The sequence below is a fragment of the Nuphar pumila genome, chromosome 1 (genome assembly GCF_984573655.1).
Source record: "Nuphar pumila chromosome 1, dmNupPumi1.hap1.1, whole genome shotgun sequence".
Lineage (NCBI taxonomy): Eukaryota > Viridiplantae > Streptophyta > Magnoliopsida > Nymphaeales > Nymphaeaceae > Nuphar > Nuphar pumila.
In genome coordinates this window covers 40471895-40491037 of record NC_143249.1, presented here as the reverse complement: position 1 = coordinate 40491037, position 19143 = coordinate 40471895, and the positions used below count along the sequence as shown (strand labels likewise).

Genomic DNA, 19143 nt, shown 5'->3' with positions numbered 1-19143 from the left:
AGGATTATGTTTTTACATAAAAAAATTTATCCATGGTGTGTTTCCTAGCAACAAAACATGTTGAACACATCTGCAAGAGTGCATGTAACTTGCATCTACGATTTTTCAACTAGATTGTATATACTATAGACAATAGCAAACGTGATATATATATATATATATATATATATATATATATATATATATATATATATATATATATATATATAGAGAGAGAGAGAGAGAGAGAGAGAGAGAGAGCTACCATGTGAACTACAATTTTCATGGATTTTTTTGTTCTTTTATTTTCAATCTAATCTTACTGATGTGATCTACATGCTTGGTTTTATAAGAAACAACTCTTGAGTCATCTGATTACGATACACAAATAAGATTTTTAAAGCTTTAAAAATCAATGACTCATCATCTTCATAAATATTCAAGTATTAAAAAATCATATTTTTATCGAAAATATGTGATCCAACAGTCGATTCATAGCAAATTTACCATGCCCGAATACATCTACATGGTTGGATTTACAAAAAAATGCAGAAAATTAATGCTCATATTCTCTCTCTCTCTCTCTCTCTCTATATATATATATATATATATATATATATATATATATATATATATATATAGATATAGATATATAGATATAGATATATGCTACAATTCATTGCACCTACAACCTAGTTGGGATATCACAATTCAAGTAGTTTCGACCCAATTTAACCTCATAGATGTGTTCAACATGGTCAATTTAATTAGACTTGATCTTTAGACTATGTTTTTGGGTGATTTTTTTTTAGTCAGAAAAGTTTTATGTGCTAACATCCTACTATGTAGATCACATGTAAGAGGTTGGATTTACCAAAAAAAAAAATTGATTTTGCTAAGTAGGTAGCATTGATTGTAACAAATATATAACCTTGTTTCAATAGTTATATAAAGTAAGATGCTTTAATAAGGGAATAGAGATTATGCTGCCCCCCTTTTCGTTACCGTTAATCAATCTTTTCCAATGTTTAGGCTGTTCTCCCATTGTCCAACCAAAGGACTAACCTGACATGCTTTTGGGGTCCGTTGTCATTTACCTGCAATGCTACAATAGAATTAGGGCTGGAAAAGGGACGGGCTGGGCCGGCCCAGCCCGATTAGTAGCCGTGCTTGACTGGATTTTTGACCGGCTGGGCTTGGTCAAGCCCGACCCATTGACCAACCTAGTCGGGTTGAGGTGTCTACAAGGCGCCCATTGGTCTCATGGGCCTAAAAACAGACCGGTCAGGTTTATGGTTAGTTACCAACTTTTCCTAAATTTGCCCTAATTAATGTTGAAATGATGAAGATTAGGTTAACGTTTAGGAAATTCAACTTACCAAGTTACCAACTGTCCCAAAATTTACCCTAATTAATGTTGAAATTATAAAGATTTTGATTTCAGACTGTGATTCCCAACTTAAGAGTTACTTCTCATATAAAAAAACTTAGAAAGTTACTTTATAAAATAAGGCACTGGCCCGGGATGGCAATGGACCGGGGGACAACGGGCCCCGCCCCGCCTCGCCCCGTTTGGACCGGGGATAAAGGGCATGAAACGGGGAAGATGGAGGTGGAGATGAAGGTTAAAATCTATCCCCGTGCGGGGATGGAGGCGGGGATGGACTTACTCTTTTCCCCAACCCGCCCCCGTCTCAATCCCCGCCTTTTCCCGCCCTGCCCTGTCCCCAATCCTTTAAGGGATGACTATAGACCGAGGGATGGAGGACACCCGTCCCACCTCACCCCCGTTTGGACCAGAGATGAAGGACATGAAACAGGGATGAAGGCGGGGGTTGAGGTTAAAATCTATCCCCGTGCAGGGATGGAGGAGGGGATAAAGGTTCAGATTTTGAAAAAGGGCGGGGGTGGAGACCTTGTCCCCCGCCCCTGCCCCGGTCCACTGCCATCCCTAGGCCAGCAGGGCTGACCTGATTTTGAATGACTTTTAATTTCAAGAAGGCCCACGGGCCAGCACAAGCCATTGTTCTAAATCAATACCCAGACCCGATTCAGACGGGCCGGGCCACGAGCCGCCTGGGGCGATTCAATGTCCAGCCCATAATTAAAATAATTTAAAGAGAAATTTTCATTTAGAGACCCATCTTTTGCCTGATATTCTAAAAAGAGATTGTGTTTTTTGAAGAAATATTTTAGAAGCCATTTTTTCTCCAAAACTATCAAATAGAGGAACACAGATCCCATCATTTGAAATAGGATGGGTTCCACCATACATTCAATCCTAACCATTCAATCAATGGCTAAATGGTTCTGCAAGGATGGCTAGGATTGAATGTATGATGAAATATTTTAGAAGCCATTTTTTATCGGAAATCGGATACCATCATTTGAAATTGGATGGGTTCCATCGTACATTCAATCCCAACCATTCAATCAATGGCTAAATGGTTCTGCTGGATGGCTAGGATTGACTGTATGATGAAACCCATCCTATTTCAAATTATGGGTTTGTTTCCTCAAATAGAGTCCTAATTAAAGTTAATTTGATAGTTAAAATCCTCAAGGATATCATTTTTAACCTTTGGGGGCACGTTTTGAAGCCATAAAGATGTAGGAAAAGTGATGCAAAATGAAAAATTCGTATGGATTTTTTCAACCCTTCCAAACAAGTGACTTCTTTGCCGAGAGAGTTTTTCTAAAAAGCACTTTTTGATAGGAAAAATTTCTCCATGGTAAAGGTGGAAGAATGTTTTCTACCAAGAGAAAATTTATTTTTACTCCCTACCACCCCATCTCACGACATCTCACCACCACCACCCACCATCTCACAATCACCACTACCATCCATCTCACCACCATCCTTCTCTCTCTCTCATTTTTCACATTTTCTCACTCTATTTTTTTTCATGCGACACAAACAAGCGAAAAACTTTCTTTTGGAAAACTTCTCATATCAAAAGCTCTCATAGCCAAGACTTTCTTTTCCTATAAGAGTTTTTCTCTCTTCCAAACGTGCCCACTGATCCCATTTATTAATTTATTGAAGTTTCTATTTGACAACTTTAGAAACATGAGATTTTTTTGAAATATCAGGCCGATTGGTACGATCGAAATGAAAATTTCTCAAGTATAAATCTGCTAATGCCCCGTGAAATATGTTACAAGGACATGCCATTTGTCCCCAGTGACACCGCCGGACATGCTGAGAAACAATGGCATGGACACCGACACCTATGGTATTATTTTACTATTTTTAATAATTTTTATAATATTTTATCAAAAATATATATGTATTAAATATTAAAAATAGTTTTTTACTAATTATTCAAAAATATGTGAGCTCGTTTCCTTTCTTAAAAATCTTGAATTTGTGCATCTACTGGTGTCATGTGTCGGATATATATTTTTAAGTGTAACAGTTAAAAAAGGGAAATGTTCAAAAACACACCAAAAGTTTTGGCGATAATAAAAACACACTTAAGTTTTGGATAATGATAAAAAACACACCTAACTATTTTCATGGTTAATTAAACTGGTCCATGAGTTTTCTTTTTGTCTGGTCTGCCATTAAATGTGTTAAAATTACCATTTTACCCTTTAAAATATGGTGTAGAGATAGGTGTAAAAATGGGTTGAGTTTGACCCAGACCCAATCCGTACCGAACCCTATATGGTCAGGGTTTGGTGATAAATAAGAATGCCCGATTATAATTCTGAATTGTCCGGTTATAATTAAGTCTAAAAGTTTTGGCGATAATAATATTACAAATAGTTTTTTTTAGTGAGAATCGCCTTTTAAATTGTCTGATCACAACAGGTAGGTAGGTTTTTATAAGGCTTACAAAATCAACGGCCTATAATATGCAATACTTTCTCATTCATAAAGTCAAAATTTAGCTTAAAAATAAAAATACATGGTTTTTTCATGATAAATAGCTGTTTAAAATGTAAATCACGGTATTTATGTTTTTTCATAAATCTCACGATATTTTGAAAATCTAGCAAGAAATTGCCATTTTAAACTTTCAAGCAATTTCTCACGATATTATCGAGAGATTTTCATAAATCTTCTATGCACAAATATGGATAAGTTTTTTTAGAGTTTTATGTCCACGAATTTCCCCTTGATGTTCTCCAAATAGGCAATTTTTTTATTATTCTAAAATAAACATCATAGTCATCATTATGCCTTATCCCAACTACATATTACCTTTTTTTTTTTGTTTTCTAAAAAATGTTTTTATTTATTTTATTTGAAGGCCTTTAAATGAATCTAAAATGAGATGATATATGTGTCAAGGATACGTACATGGCCTGATATCGCAACATGAGTTGATGATTTTTTTCAAAAATAGGATACGAGGACATGGATTTTTCTAATTTCTAATCAACAAAATTTTATTTTTGATATTTTAGTATATGAATTTGTATTTTATTAAAATATAAATAAAATGATTAAAAAGATTTAAATAATGCCAGTGCGTGTCAGTGTGTCTGATTCATGTCTCTAAACACGGATCCCAAGTAGCTTGTCATTGTCACAACTCACAAGGACACGGCTAAAATGACATGGACACCATTTTTTTGCACAAATTTCCATTAACAATTGCATACAATGGGACACGACAGGGGTATGTTGAAGTATCCCTGTGACATAGCACAACATGCAAGTACGTTGAGCTCTCCATTTGGATATGGGTCTAGATCAAAAGGCTTAAATTTGGTGTATGTATAATTACACCACATCAAATAAATTAACTTATTTATGATTACCATAAGTGGTGGAGATATTATATATGTTGGCTTTGAGGAAAAAATAACTATAAAAGCTTGATTTAGTGTTCACTAATTAGCAGATATAGATACAAAAGAAAAACAATCAAAGAGCATAAGAGAGAAATAATCAAATAACACACACTTCAAATCATAGATCTTAAGACTCCTTCGGGGCAAGGGGTAAGCTCTCGGAGTTTTACGCTGCCAGGACAATGATCGTAAGTATGTCAGGCAGAGGTAGCGCGGCTAAGTCTCTGATCCTGGTGGCGATTTCTTAGTGCGAATAAAAAAAAAAAAATTTTTGATTAACATCCACGCCTAGCTAATGTTTTGATCAATACCAAAATAAAAATAAGGAAAATAAGATAAAGGCTAAATTGATGGGAGATGGCAAGAGCATTCTCCTAGGTCAGCATATATATATAAGGGAGGTAGGAGCAATGTTGTCAGTATCGGTGCCTATTGGCCGATATGTAGCGTATCGGCAGAAAATAGATACGCTTTACGCCTGAATCGGCTATTTTTAATAAATGTAAAAATACTAAAAAAATAATTTTTTAATATTATTTATTGGTTTTAACATGTGCGATTGACACATAATATATTTTTATTATTTTTTGGCCGATACAGTACTATTCACTTGAGTATCGGCCAAACGATTCAGGGTCGATACTGATACTGATACTGATAACGTTTGGAAAGGAGCAATGAAGAGATAGTGCACAACTAGGACAATATCTTGAAAAACAATCAATCAAACAGTTCAGTGTATACCCCCCCTTTCCAATCACAACCCAATTTGATTTTGTCAAATACTTGTTATTTATAGTAAAAAACTGAAACAAAAATACAATTGGCTATAAAAACCAGCAACATTTTATGTGATTTTCAAGATTGGACATTATTGACTACCCAGGTGGCTTCCAAACCTGCCAGTGGAAAATCATAAGGGGAGTTTTTTTTTCTTTTTGATGACAAGGAACCCTCACCTAAGCAAAAAAAAACCTCGGGTGAGGCCCCACGACCACCCCTGCTTTAGGTGGCTCACCTTTGAAAGCTATGGACACACCTGTGCACCAGTGAGGTTTGATCTGTTACCTTCATCTCAGCACCCTCACAACCACCCTGCTGGCCATACAGGCGACCCGCTCTGATAACTCACAAGGGTAGATTATTTTAACTAAATTTCACCTCATAGATGTGTTCAACATTGTCAAAATGGTAGGAATCAATTTTTTGGATCGTATTTTTTTAATGTAAAAATATAGTTTTTTAAGAATTAAAATTTTGATATATTATAGGCCGTTAATTTTTTTTATGATCGAAGAGACATGTCAGAAAAACATGATTCAAAGGTTGGTTTATACCAAACTGCACATGGCGCCTATATGAACAATATATATATATATATATATATATATATATATATATATATATATATATATATATATATATATATATATATATATATATATATATATATATATATATATAAAGAGTTTTTCACTAGAGAGTTTTGAAACCTTCGACTCTATTAGTGCGCTAGCAAAAACTGTCTGTTGCACTAGAATGCATGTAAGAATGAAACAAGAAAGCCAATAGTTTAACATCTTAGACTTTTAGGGCCTCTAGAAGAGTCAAAAGAATTGTTTGGTAGCACTTACATCACAACCTTCTATAATCTAAAGGTGTTGGTATTGGTGGATTGGTTGGGGGAAGAATTCATCCAAATCCAAGCAGGAAGTGGTAGCAGACTAGAAGTTAGGTGGACCTATTCTTCAAATAACAACTGCAATAGGATATTAAATTGTTAATTTATTGAGAATCAAATATCTCCTTTAATTGCATTTTTTTACCTTTACAATAGTTTAGTTGATCACATAACAAATGTTTATGCTAGGCATTAAAACTAGGGGCGTCAGAGAGTAAGATTTGGCTCGAAACCCAGGTGGAACAAGATTTGGACCAGATTTTTGGGTATGGTATCAAGTTCGGACTTGGGTCTATATAGATCTATTATAAAAAAAACCATACCCAGACCCAATAAGAACTAAATAAACAAAACCGGGTAAAACCATATTTTTTTATCATTTTATTGAAAAAATTGTGAGTCTTAATCGAAACTCGGATTGGGTCCTAGTCTGGTATAAAATTTCATAAACTATACTAGGGTCCATGTATTAATCGGACCTTCAGGTCCGGACCTGGGTCTTCTTATTTATCACCATACCCGAACCCTCCTCCGTTGACACCCTTAATTAAAAGAGCATAATTTGTGGTATATGTTCAATGCATAAACTGCAGCATGTATGGGAGATCTACATGTTTCTTTTTTCAAAACCCAATGGTATAGTTGTATAACTGGTAGGGGTCTGCCTAACCCCAGCTTGACTTTAAAAAAAGAAAAAAAAAAAAGTTACCCCTCTTACGTAATTGACATTGGAGAACAATCTATGCGAGAGGGACATGTTTTCTTTGGCTGTAGACACATTCCAGAACATGATGACACGTCATACATTACTGATACGTACAAGCAATATTTTGTTTTTTTACCGACATATTTTTTAATAATAATATAATTTTATATACTGAAATATCACAAATATTTTATAATTAATAAAATAATAAGAAACCATGTTCTTGTGCTATATTTTGCAAAACATTTTTATGAACACGAAATCGTGTCAAGTCACGATTCGTGTCCGTGCCTTTGTTACGGGCTTCCAAAACCAGATACTGCAGATGTAAGCACGTCAGGCCAACCCCAGAACTGGGACCTTTTTAGTTTAAATGATCCCGACTTCACCAGAGCGATCAACATCCATTTTCTGCAGATCCAGTGTCAGAGGAGGTCAGATCAGATCTGGATCTAGAACTCTACCATGTGTTATAAATCCTATCTGGATCCAGATCCCGACTCACTGATTGAGAATAGGATCTAGTATGAGGTCAACCCATATCCGACCCATTTACAACCCGAGTTTATTACATGGAGACCTGAAAAGTAAAGCATTCGCTTTTATTGAGATCCGTCCATCTTTAAGATGGACGGCTTCCGGCGACTCCAGCATGGAATGTAATTACATACATTAATTACATTCTCTCTCTCTCTTCTCATATGCAGCATATTCTATGCACTTGATTTTTAAGCCTTTTCTCCAAGGGTGGTCTCTCCATTCGAAAAAGAAGAAAGATTTCACTTAGAAGCTTGAGCCTCTCTTCTATTTCTGTGTTGGGCAAGGTTGGTTGCTCTCACATGGACATGGTCACCGATGTGACACAACAAATAGGTGGGTGGTAGATGGATTTCTTTTTCTTCTCTAACAAGGCATAGAGAGATTCCCACATATTAAAGAAAGGAAGGCAAAGAGAAGAGAGAAAACAGAAGAAAAAAAAATGCAGAAATATAGTTACGGAGAGTTAGAGGCTGCCACAGGAGGCTTCTCTTTGGAGAGTTTGATAGGAAAAGGGAGCCATGGTTGTGTTTACAAGGCCACCCTCAAAAGAGGAGAGGTTGTTGCAGTGAAGAAGGTCTCAACAGGGCTACAACTCCTTGAAGGCCTTACCAAGGTGGAAAATGAGCTTCAGATTCTATCTTCTCTCCCTAGAAGATGCCCTCACTTTGTCAGTCTATTAGGAGTGACCTGTGATTCCCCACATGATCAGAGACTCATTGTGATGGAATTTATGCCTAATGATACCCTTCATGATCTCCTTCATTCCAGGTCAATTCTAGACTCCCCACCAACGCCACTCACGTGGTACAGAAGAGTAGTGATTGTTCTTGAGATAGCAAAGGCCATCAATTTTTTGCATCACATGAAGCCATGTGTTATTCACAGAGATATAAAGTCTACCAACATCCTTTTTGATGAGAATTGGAGGGCCAGAATTGGTGATTTTGGCCTAGCAATTAGAAAGACTAGTGGGGAAGATCATGATGGTAGCTCTCCTGCTGGTACCATTGGTTATTTGGATCCTTTATACACCTCCCCATCAAATTTGAGCACCAAGAATGATGTTTTCAGCTATGGTGTCCTGCTTTTGGAGATGATGAGTTGCAGAAGAGCTGTGGATGTGGAGCATGAGCCTGCCTTCATTGTGGAGTGGGCTCGGTCGTTGATCGAGCAGGATCGAGAGGTGGAGATTTGTGATCCTAGGATTGGGCTCCCTGATATCAATTTGTTCGTCAGACCGATGCTGGATATCGCATCAAGGTGCGTTTCTTTGAAGGAACAGAGGAGGCCTTCGATGAAACAAGTTGTTGGGGAGCTCAAAACCGTTCTAAACAATGTGAGGTTCCCTTTTTTGTCATTCTTTGTGAGAAATAGCTTTCTATGGAAAGGTGGTGGTGCTCCTTTCCGCAGAAGGGTCAAAACAGGTAAGACTAAGAGGATAATCTGCAAGAATCACGAGGAGGAAGTGGTGATGCGACTGTAATAAATTTGGTGAGTTGTTTTTTTCCTCTCTTTTTTCTTGCTAGATAACATCATGTTCATCATTATTTTATTGTGACCATTGTTGGGAGTAATAGTGAAAAGGCTATACTTATTATCAATAGATTGTGCAGTTCATGGGGGATGAGTGAAAAAGTGGGTGTGAGCAATTGTGGTTTAGCTTTCAGGTGTTTCCTTCCTTTCCAAAGAGATCAATTAGTATATTACCTTTTTTCCTTTTCCCCTTTGATGGTTTTTAGTCTCTGCAGTCTGCACCACATCTTCTATGCAATGAGTTTTGTGTAAAAAATGAAACTGTTCGATGCATTTGAAAATTGATGGTTACCAAGGTCAGAATCTCATTCTCCTGAAATGGAAAATGCAACCATCGATATCAGTCGGGCAGTATTTCGAGCCTTTTAATAGCCATTAATTCTCCTTTCCATATACCTTTCATGCGGGCTTTGATTCTCTCACCATGATTAATGATTGCTCGTGTTAAAAACTTGGTTACTCTTTTTTTTTTTTAAAGGCAAGCTGCAGGGGTTAGGCAGACGGACCTCTACCAGTTAGTTATACAACTATACTATTGGATTTTGAACCTGCAACGTCCCAACACATGGTGACGTGAACTAGCTGCTCCCACCCGACAAGCTGAGCCTCGGCCCCGTTGGTGTTAAAACTTGGTTACTGTGTATCACTGTCTTTGCTTCTTTTGTCAGAAAATAAAAGTTTTCTTTTCCCTCTTGACAGTGGTCTTTGTTGCATTGGTACTCTATACAGCCTAGCGCATGGTGGGGCTAGTACTAGCGTGGTGCCCATTGTGGACCATTGCTAAATGCCAGAATGAAAGTATGAAACTTGCCTCAAAAGTCATAAATGTAAACACAACGTTTTATTTGAAAATTTCTTTTAGAGACCCTGTTAGCAAGCAATTAGTAACATTTAGTAGAGATTTATGTCTTTTATGATGAAGGAACCCTCGCCAAAGCAAGAAGAACCCCGGGTGAGACCCCACGACCACGCCAATGAAATAGTAGCTAGAGACTTTTGTCAATTCTTTTGTTAAGTTGTATCAATATGCGTTCCAACTAAAAGCATGTCTTTAGACCTTTTGAACCCTCAGTAAATGGGTTCCAAGCATCCTCCAACTCATTCCTCATACCACCTTTGGATCTCATTGTTAAAAGTCTGAGCCTGTACATGGATTCATCATGGTCGATTTGATAAGAATTGATCTTTGAATCATGCGCTTTGATAAAAAAAAACTGATATTTTTATTATAAAATTTTGATGTTTTTTACAACCATTGATTTTTGAACCATTGGAACAGCTAGAACACATGGGATTCTGAAGATTCAAACATTAGTTTTTACTAAACAAAACATGTAGATCACACCTAAGTCATCAGCTTTGATCAAAATAATTTGCAACACTAAGATCCCAAAAGTGGCACCATGAAAGGCATGAGTTTGGAGATGACTGAAACCCGATTGCATGCACCAGTGTTAATATCTCGTGTTCGTATCAGTACTCAGTCGAATGACCATTGAATCCAAGTTCATGAACATTGGAGTTCTCTTTTTCTTCCTTAGAAAAGTTTTTTTTTTTTTTGAAAGGCAAGCTGGGGTTAGGCAGGCCCCTGCCAGTTATACAACTATACCATTGGGTTTTGAACCTGCAGCGTCTCAACACAAGGTAACGTGCACTAGCTGCTCCTACCAGACAATCGGAGCTCCCGTTGGTATCCTTAGCAAAGTTGTGTGTGATGCAAAAGATGAGAGAATCGCTTTTCTATGATGCCAAACGTATCATAACATGCTTTAGTCCCATCACATGTCCCACATTAGTCGGCCAAGTTTCGGTTCTAAAGGTTGATATGGTAAGGCTTTAAATCTGTGGGACTACCGTCTGGATAAAGCGAGGGTAACAACTACTTCTCACCATATTTCGTGGGAATTCCTCCTGACAAATATCAGCTGGTGCTGTCCAACGAGTTGTTTATTTTATTTTTCTGTGCTGTTTGTCTTGTTGTGCTTTATGTATCTGGTAGATTGCATAACGATATCGTCTCCCTGACATGAGATTGGAATGAAGAAATTAATAAACAATTAATAGAGCTGGTTAAAACATGTGATCAGTAATGTTGGATCTGAGCAATTTCTCTCTCTCTCACACACACTCTCTCTTTATATAGAGAGAAGTTTTGGCTAGGCCAAAGGAAAATTCCCCCCATCATGGCCGTGGATCAGGGTATGAGGTGGAGCCCCGTTTTCCCTCTGTCCACTGCCATCTCTAAAGAAGGATCGGAGACCGGGTGGGGCGGAGCAATGCGGGGATCGAGGACAGGGCAGGGAGGGAGAAAGTGTAAGTTCATCCCCGCTTCCATTTCTTTGGGTTTTGATTTTAACCTCCATCCCCGTTTCATGTCCTCCATCCCCAGTCCAAACGAGGCTAGGCGGGGTGGGGCCCTCATTTTTCGGTCCACTGCCATCTCTAAATGCAGATTGTCTTGTAAAACCTTTGAGGTCTTTCTGCACTCGGGGGAATACACCTGGTGTCGACCTTGCAGCAAAGAATGCCCCCCTTGAACTCCAAGCAAGCAAGTCTGAGCCCTTGTCAAGCAACATCACATTGTTAAGCCCACAGGATAAAAATAAGATAAAATTTCAATTGTGCGATATATATATATATATTTTGCAAAACTCTAAAATCATTTTGGTAATGGTCAACTTCACATCCTTTATCACATGTTATGATCTACTCACACACATAGAACATACAAGAGAGCTGCTCTGGATCCATATCCTTGTGAATCCTACCAAGATTGAGCCCCCATCTATTACCCTGTTGGTCCTTAGTCATGCAAATGATAGAGATCCTTCACCTATCAATCTAAGATGTGAGGCATGTGACACAATTATCCAATAATAAGTTAATTTACATAAAAAAAAGGATAAAACCAATTAGTCATGTACATATCCTAAAGGCTTAGAACCAGGTCACATCCTGTCACTTTCAGCCAATGCAATTATGAGCGCACCATGTGTCCTTGTCCATCCATGTAGGTACTTGACAAGACGGTTCATTAAATGTTTTTTCTTTAGAAAGGCAAGCAGGGCTAGTCAGACCCCTTATACAACTATATTATTGGGTATATATATATATATAACACTCCTCAATCTTACGCTGTAATTACCAAAAAAATTGTCAAGGATAAATGAAACTACTATAATGATATAGTTCAAGTATTTTTCTCAAACACAATGATAATACACCTCAATGTTTTTAATTTTCTCATAAACATAAAACATATGATTGCCGACAATGTAAATGACACTCTAAGCTTAGAAGGCGTCATATCTTCAAGTAGTGATATCGAGTCAGTTCATTAATTGCTCGTGTGTTCGTCAACCATCTTCTTGTGGGCCAATGTCTCACCAATTCGTTTCAAGCACCCAATTTCCCTATAGGTACAGTGATAAAAGTTGACAAGAGCAAAATATGGGCAGTTAAAAAACTTGTGAAAATTTAATTTTTTTTCTAATTTTTTTGCATTTTGACAATAAAAAATGAACAAAAAAATAAAAAAAAAATAATAATTTTTATAAGAGACGTGAAAATAAAAACCATAGTTTTTCACGGCAAATAGTCCTTAAAAATGTAAATATCGTGTTTAAATAGTGATATTTATGTTTTGACAAAAAAATTGCAAAAAATTGTCGTTTTTAACTTTCACATAATTTATCACGATATTATCGTGAGTTTTTTTATAATTCTCGCAATATTTGTCACTATGCCTCTGGGTGTGGGCTCGTTTATTGCAAGGGAAACTGGGCTGCTTTCATGGAAAAAAATAAGGCTGGTGAATGAGATTAACAAACCGAGCTTGGGGTGTTCAATCTGCACTCGTGCTTGTAGCAGGACGAGTTGAGCATTAACCTATGATCACTACAAGAAAACACGTTGTTAGCGACAGACGGTAGCGACAGAAATATTTCCGTCGCTAGTTAGCGATGGATTAACGAGCGACAAACATCAGTCGCTATAATCCATGAAGCATACGAAACCAGCGATGACATATAGTCTGTCGCCCAGTCTGTCGCTATTTCGCGACGGATTTTGCAACATACTATTTCGTCATTACGGCTGCACGATTTACCGATGACTCTTGCGACAAACTCTAGTTCGTCGCTACTTAGCGACGGACGTGGCGACAACGTATAGTCCGTCGTTGGTTTCGTAAATTTGATTTACGTGGGCTTAGCGATGGAGTTAATCTGTCGCTACGTTTCGAATAACCCTAATCTGAGACAACTTTTCCTTTTCTTCTTTCGCTGCTCCCGTCGTTCGCCGCTCCCGCCGTTCACCGGTCCCACTCCCGCCGTCCGCCGGTCCCACCGTCCGCAGGCCTCGCCGCCCAGAGAAAGGTAAAGCCCCCCCCCCCTCTCGTCGCGTTTTCCGACAGGGGGTCGACCCGGGCAGTCAACCCCGACAGGGGGTTAACCCCCTGCCTTTCCGGCAGGAGGTTTAACCACCTGCCGAAACAGGCAAGGGGTCAACCCTCTGCCTGCTCAGGCAGGGGGGCGACCCCCTGTTGTTCCGGCAGGGGGTCAACTCACTGGCGGAAAGGCTGGGGGTCGACCCCCTGCCCGAACAGGGGGTCAGTTAACTCCCTACGTTTCGTAAGGGGGTTAACCACCTGCCGGAACAGCAGGGGAGTCGACCCCTTGCCAGAACAACTTTTTTTTTCATGGTGACTTCATTTTAAAACAGTGTTTTTTTGTGCAGATTTTTCAACGGAACCAGCTTGTGCTCAGCCACCTGTGGTAAGTATAAAAAACAATGCAAATCGGGTAAATACCCGTGGTGAGTAAGTGATGCAAGCGTATCACATGTTATTTAATTTATTAGATGTAACACTTTATTGTTCACACACTCACTTAGTTGTTGATATTTAGGGTTGCTTTGTTGGAGTTCGGAGATCATGCTGAGCATGATTTTAATCTATGAATATTGAAGTGTTCTTATTTTTGGAGTATGGAGTCCATGCTAGGCATGGTAGTAGTTAGTGAGATATTGAAGTGTGTTTGCTGCAGGTACATGTTTGTCATTTGTTTGATATGAATGATTACGATGTATTACAATGTTTGATGTAATTGTATTCATGCTTGCATGTAGTTACTTTCAATTTGATTATGACTTTCATGTGAAATTGTATAATGAAAGATGTTTCAAATGATTGTATCGTGTCATTAATAGTTTGCACATGAAAATATTAAGTTATCAATGCATGCATCAAAATTCTTGTTATTGTATGACATCATATATTGCATGATAAATTTGATATGTTCTTCATCATAGCATTCTGATTATTCTCTTTTAATTCGTTAGGCTATTATTCATAACATCATAAGAAAATGACTGCAAACCATGAATGGATGTATCGTAGGATAATGGACAATGAGTTATCGCATGAATATATTGATGGTGTTGACAGTTTTATTGAATTTGCAACAGCAAGTGTCAGTACAATGAATCCCACAGGTCAGATTAGGTGTCCCTGCAAGATTTGTAAGAATAATCGATCTATAGAACCTCATAGCGTTAAACATCACCTATACAGGAAGGGTTTTGTGAGTGATTATCAGAACTAGACGTTTCATGAAGAAGAATTTAGAAACGATTTTGATGTACGGGTGAATGTAGTGCACGATAATCCATATACGGATTTGATATTTGACGCCGCAGGAACAGAACTGGGTTCTGCTATGAGTTCTAGTGATGTATGAACTGTCGTAGATAAAGAATCACCAAACGATGTAGCTAGTAGATTTTATGATTTACTTAAAGATGCTGATGAGCCACTTTGGAACGGTTGTGAGAGTCACACTATCTTGTCTACAGTTCTTCAACTAATGAATTTGAAGTCCGAGTATAATTTGAGTCAATCATATTTTGACCGTTTGTGCATGATTGTGAAGAGTATGTTGCCCAAAGATGAGAAATTGCCACAAAATTTCTATCGTGCGAAAGCTATGGTCAACGCTCTAGGTATGGGTTACAAAAAGATTGATGCTTGTCCAAATCACTACATGTTGTATTTCAAGGAGCAGGAAAACAACATATCATGCCCGTCATGTGGGTATCCTCGGTTCAAGCCAAAGACAAGAGGTAATGGTAGCACGAGATCAAAGAAAGTTTCATACAAGTCGCTCTGCTACTTTCCTATCACTCCTAGATTGCAGCGATTGTATATGTCTTCAAGGACAACTAAACACATGAGATGGCATGCAAATAAAGTTCGACACGATGAAAACAAGATTACGCATCCTGTTGACGCTGAAGCTTGGAAGCACTTTATTCGTACTCATCAGAACTTCGTAATGGAAGTGCAAAATGTTAGACTCGGTCTATGTACAGATGAATTTAATCCATTTGGGGGTAGATCAACTCCATACTCATGTTGGCCAGTGTTTGTAACTCCATACAACCTTCCACCAAGCTTGTGTATGAAATGTTCAAATCTTTTTTTGTCTCAGTTGATCCCTGGTCCGACCTCACCTGGCCAAAATCTCGATGTATATTTAAGGCCATTGATTGATGAACTAAAAGTACTGTGGGATGACGATGTTACCACGTATGATTCCCACAAAAAACAAAATTTCAACATGAAGGTCGTTGTTCTATGGACAATCAGTGACTTTCTTGCATATGATATGCTATCTGGTTGGAGCACACATGGGAGGTTGGCTTGTCCGTACTGCATAGAGGATTCCAAAGCTTTTAGATTGAGGCATGAAAGGAAACCTTGCTGGTTTGAGTGCCATCATCGATTTCTACCCAGCGACCATCCATTCCGACGACAAAAGAATGTGTTTAAAGCAGGCACAACTGAAACAGAAGGTCCATCCTCAACATTGTCTGGCATAGAGATTCTAAGAAGATTGTGATACTTTTCAGATGTATTAACAGATGCCCGCAGTCCTACACCCTTTCGTGGATTTGAGAAGGATCACAATTGGATGAAGAAATCTATTTTTTGGGAACTATCGTATTGGCCGACCCTATTGATACGACATAATTTGGATGTGATGCATGTAGAGAAAAATGTGTTTTATAATGTGTTCAATACAGTAATGAATGTTAAAAGAAAAATGAAGGATAATCCGAAGGCCCGTATGGATTTAAAATTAATATGTAAAAGATCAGAATTGGAACTTAAAGAGTATAATGGCAAAGTACTGAAACCAAAGGCAAAGTACGTGCTCGGACCTGATCAAATAAAACATGTATGTCAATGGTTTAGACAACTGAGATTTCCAGATGGATATGACTCTAACATTGTTCGGGCTGTGAAGATTGACGATGGACAATTATATGGGTTGAAGGGCCATGATTGTCATATCTTTATGCAATGATTGATACCCCTAGCATTCCATGATATGTTAGACAAACCTATATGGGGGGTATTGTCTGAGTTGAGTGGATTTTTCAGAACATTGTGTGCATCGGAGGTCGTAGTATCAGATGTAAAGAATCTCGAGGACTCTGTCATCACCACTGTTTGTCTGCTAGAAAAGATATTTCTGCCAGCATTTTTCGATGTTATGGAACATTTGATCATACATTTGCCATATGAACTAAGGGTTGGTGGCCTTGTGCAATATCGATGGATGTACCCATTTGAAAGATACAAGTTTTTTTATATTTGTCTCTTTAATGACAGATATTTAAAATTTGAAATGTATATTCTTGTCAGATGCATGTTCGACCTAAAAAAAAAGGTTCGTAATAAAGCAAGAGTAGAAGACTCTATTTGTGAGGCGTACACTTTAGAAGAGATTTCAAATTTCTCATCTATGTACTTCAAACCTCATATTCCAACACGTTACACATGCCCGCCCCGTAACGATGATGGAGAATAAGTACCTGTAGCTGACAAGCTGTCGATATTTCAACCACTTGGGCATGCATTTGGTAGTTGCCGATCAAGGCTATTGACAAATTGAGAGCAAGACGCAGCACACATCTATATTCTTTTTAATTGCTCAACGATCGACCCATACATCGAGTAAGTATATGTAGATGCAACACAATTATAAATCTTTTTATGTTCTATATGTGGATACATGGCTCGTTAATATAAGTATTTGTGGTTTGCAGACGATTTGATCTGGAGTTACAAAGAGAAGTTTCTCATCTCACTGATGCAAAAGTAAAAAAAGAACGTGAAACTAAGTTTGTGGAGTGGTTGAAACAGTTGATAAAGAAGCTAACATAAATTTTGTACTTATAAGCAACACTAAGTTACTTAATTGATCGTGATCACAATCATTGTTTATGTCTGTGCGTAGGTTCGCCATGGTGATGTTAAAAATCAAGGAATATTTGATTTAGAAAATGGTCCGACCAAAGTTGTGCAATGCTACAACAGGTACATCGTAAATGATTATCGATTCCATACAAAAGATTACGGTATAAACAAATCAACGATAAATAGTGGTGTGTGTGTGTCAAGGGTAGCAGCTACGGTGAAAATGAACATGATTACTACGGTGTTATAGATGAAATAATGGAGTTGACTTACTTAGGCATAAATAGCAGGGTAACTTTATTCAAGTGTCATTGGTTTGATCCAACTGCAACAAGACTCGACAAAGCTTCAGGCATTGTGGAGGTGAATCATAAATCCAGGTTTGGAACATATGAACCATTCATATTAGCCTCGCAAGCTCAACAAGTTTATTATACTTCATATCCGAGTATAAAAAAGTCAGATAGAAATAAATGGTGGGCAGTTTGCAAGGTGAAGTCCAAACTATACCCTAAGTATGATCAGTTATAGGAAGATGAGTTAGCTGAAGACAGCGATTACTATCAATCAGATGATGTCTCTGACTTCGCTTATGGTCACGATGTTGCGCATGATATGCATGTCATATCTCCATTGGTCGATGAAACATTCATAGAGGAATGTAATCCAAATGATGTACCAAGTGGATGGGCAAACAATGAAGAAGAAGAAGAAAGTCAAACTAGTGACGAGGAAGAATTCTCAAGCTAGTGAGCAAAATCTTGTACTACAAACCTCTATTTAAATGCATTGCAGTACTTGATGTGAATGATTTGAATTATTTGAATGTATTCTAATACTTGATGCGAATGCATGAGTTGTATTGCAACACTTGATGTGAATGATTAAAAATTTTATTTGAATGTATTGTAATACTTGATACGAATTATTTGAATGCATTGTAATACTTGATGTGAATGATTTGAATTGTTTGAATATATTGTAATACTTGATACGAATTATTCGAATGCATTGCAATACTTGATGTGAATGATTTGAATTATTTGAATGTATTGTAATACTTGATACAAATTATTTGAATGCATTATAATACTTGATGTGAATGATTTGAATTATTTGAATGTATTGTAATACTTAATACGAATGATTTGAATGCCTTGCAATACTTGATGTGAATGATTTAAATTATTTGAATGTATTGTAATTTATGCAACGAATGATTTGAATTATTGCAATACTTTGTGAATGATTTGAATTATTTGAATGCATTGTAATACTTGATGCAAATGATTTGAATGCATTGCAATGCTTGATGTGAATGACTTAAATGCATTGCAGTACCTGATATGAATGATTTAAATTATTGTAATACTTGATGCGAATGACTTGAATGTATTGTAATACTTGATGTGAATTATTTGAATGTATTGTATGACATATGTTATTTGTTAGAATATGGTTCGTGGAGGTTACAGTGGTCGCTCATCCAGTAGTAGCCAGGCCCAACCTTCATTTTCATGGGCTCCTGTGATAGGTATATCATTTAACTAATTAGATGCTTGATTAGTTCAAATGCGCATTCTGAGAATTTCTAACATATTTTTTTACAGATGATGTTTCGCCTATACACGACCC

The 19143-nt window shown here is 37.5% G+C and overlaps 1 pseudogene across 1 annotated transcript; it reads left to right on the top strand.

Annotated features, from left to right (window-relative positions):
• The first annotated feature begins 7953 nt into the window (after nucleotides 1-7953).
• LOC149848776 (serine/threonine-protein kinase-like protein At3g51990 pseudogene) lies at nucleotides 7954-9937 on the top strand (annotated as a pseudogene). The gene is made up of 2 exons (XR_016433096.1): nucleotides 7954-9203; nucleotides 9724-9937. The product of XR_016433096.1 is annotated as a serine/threonine-protein kinase-like protein At3g51990 pseudogene (transcript).
• Nucleotides 9938-19143: the final 9206 nt, after the last annotated feature.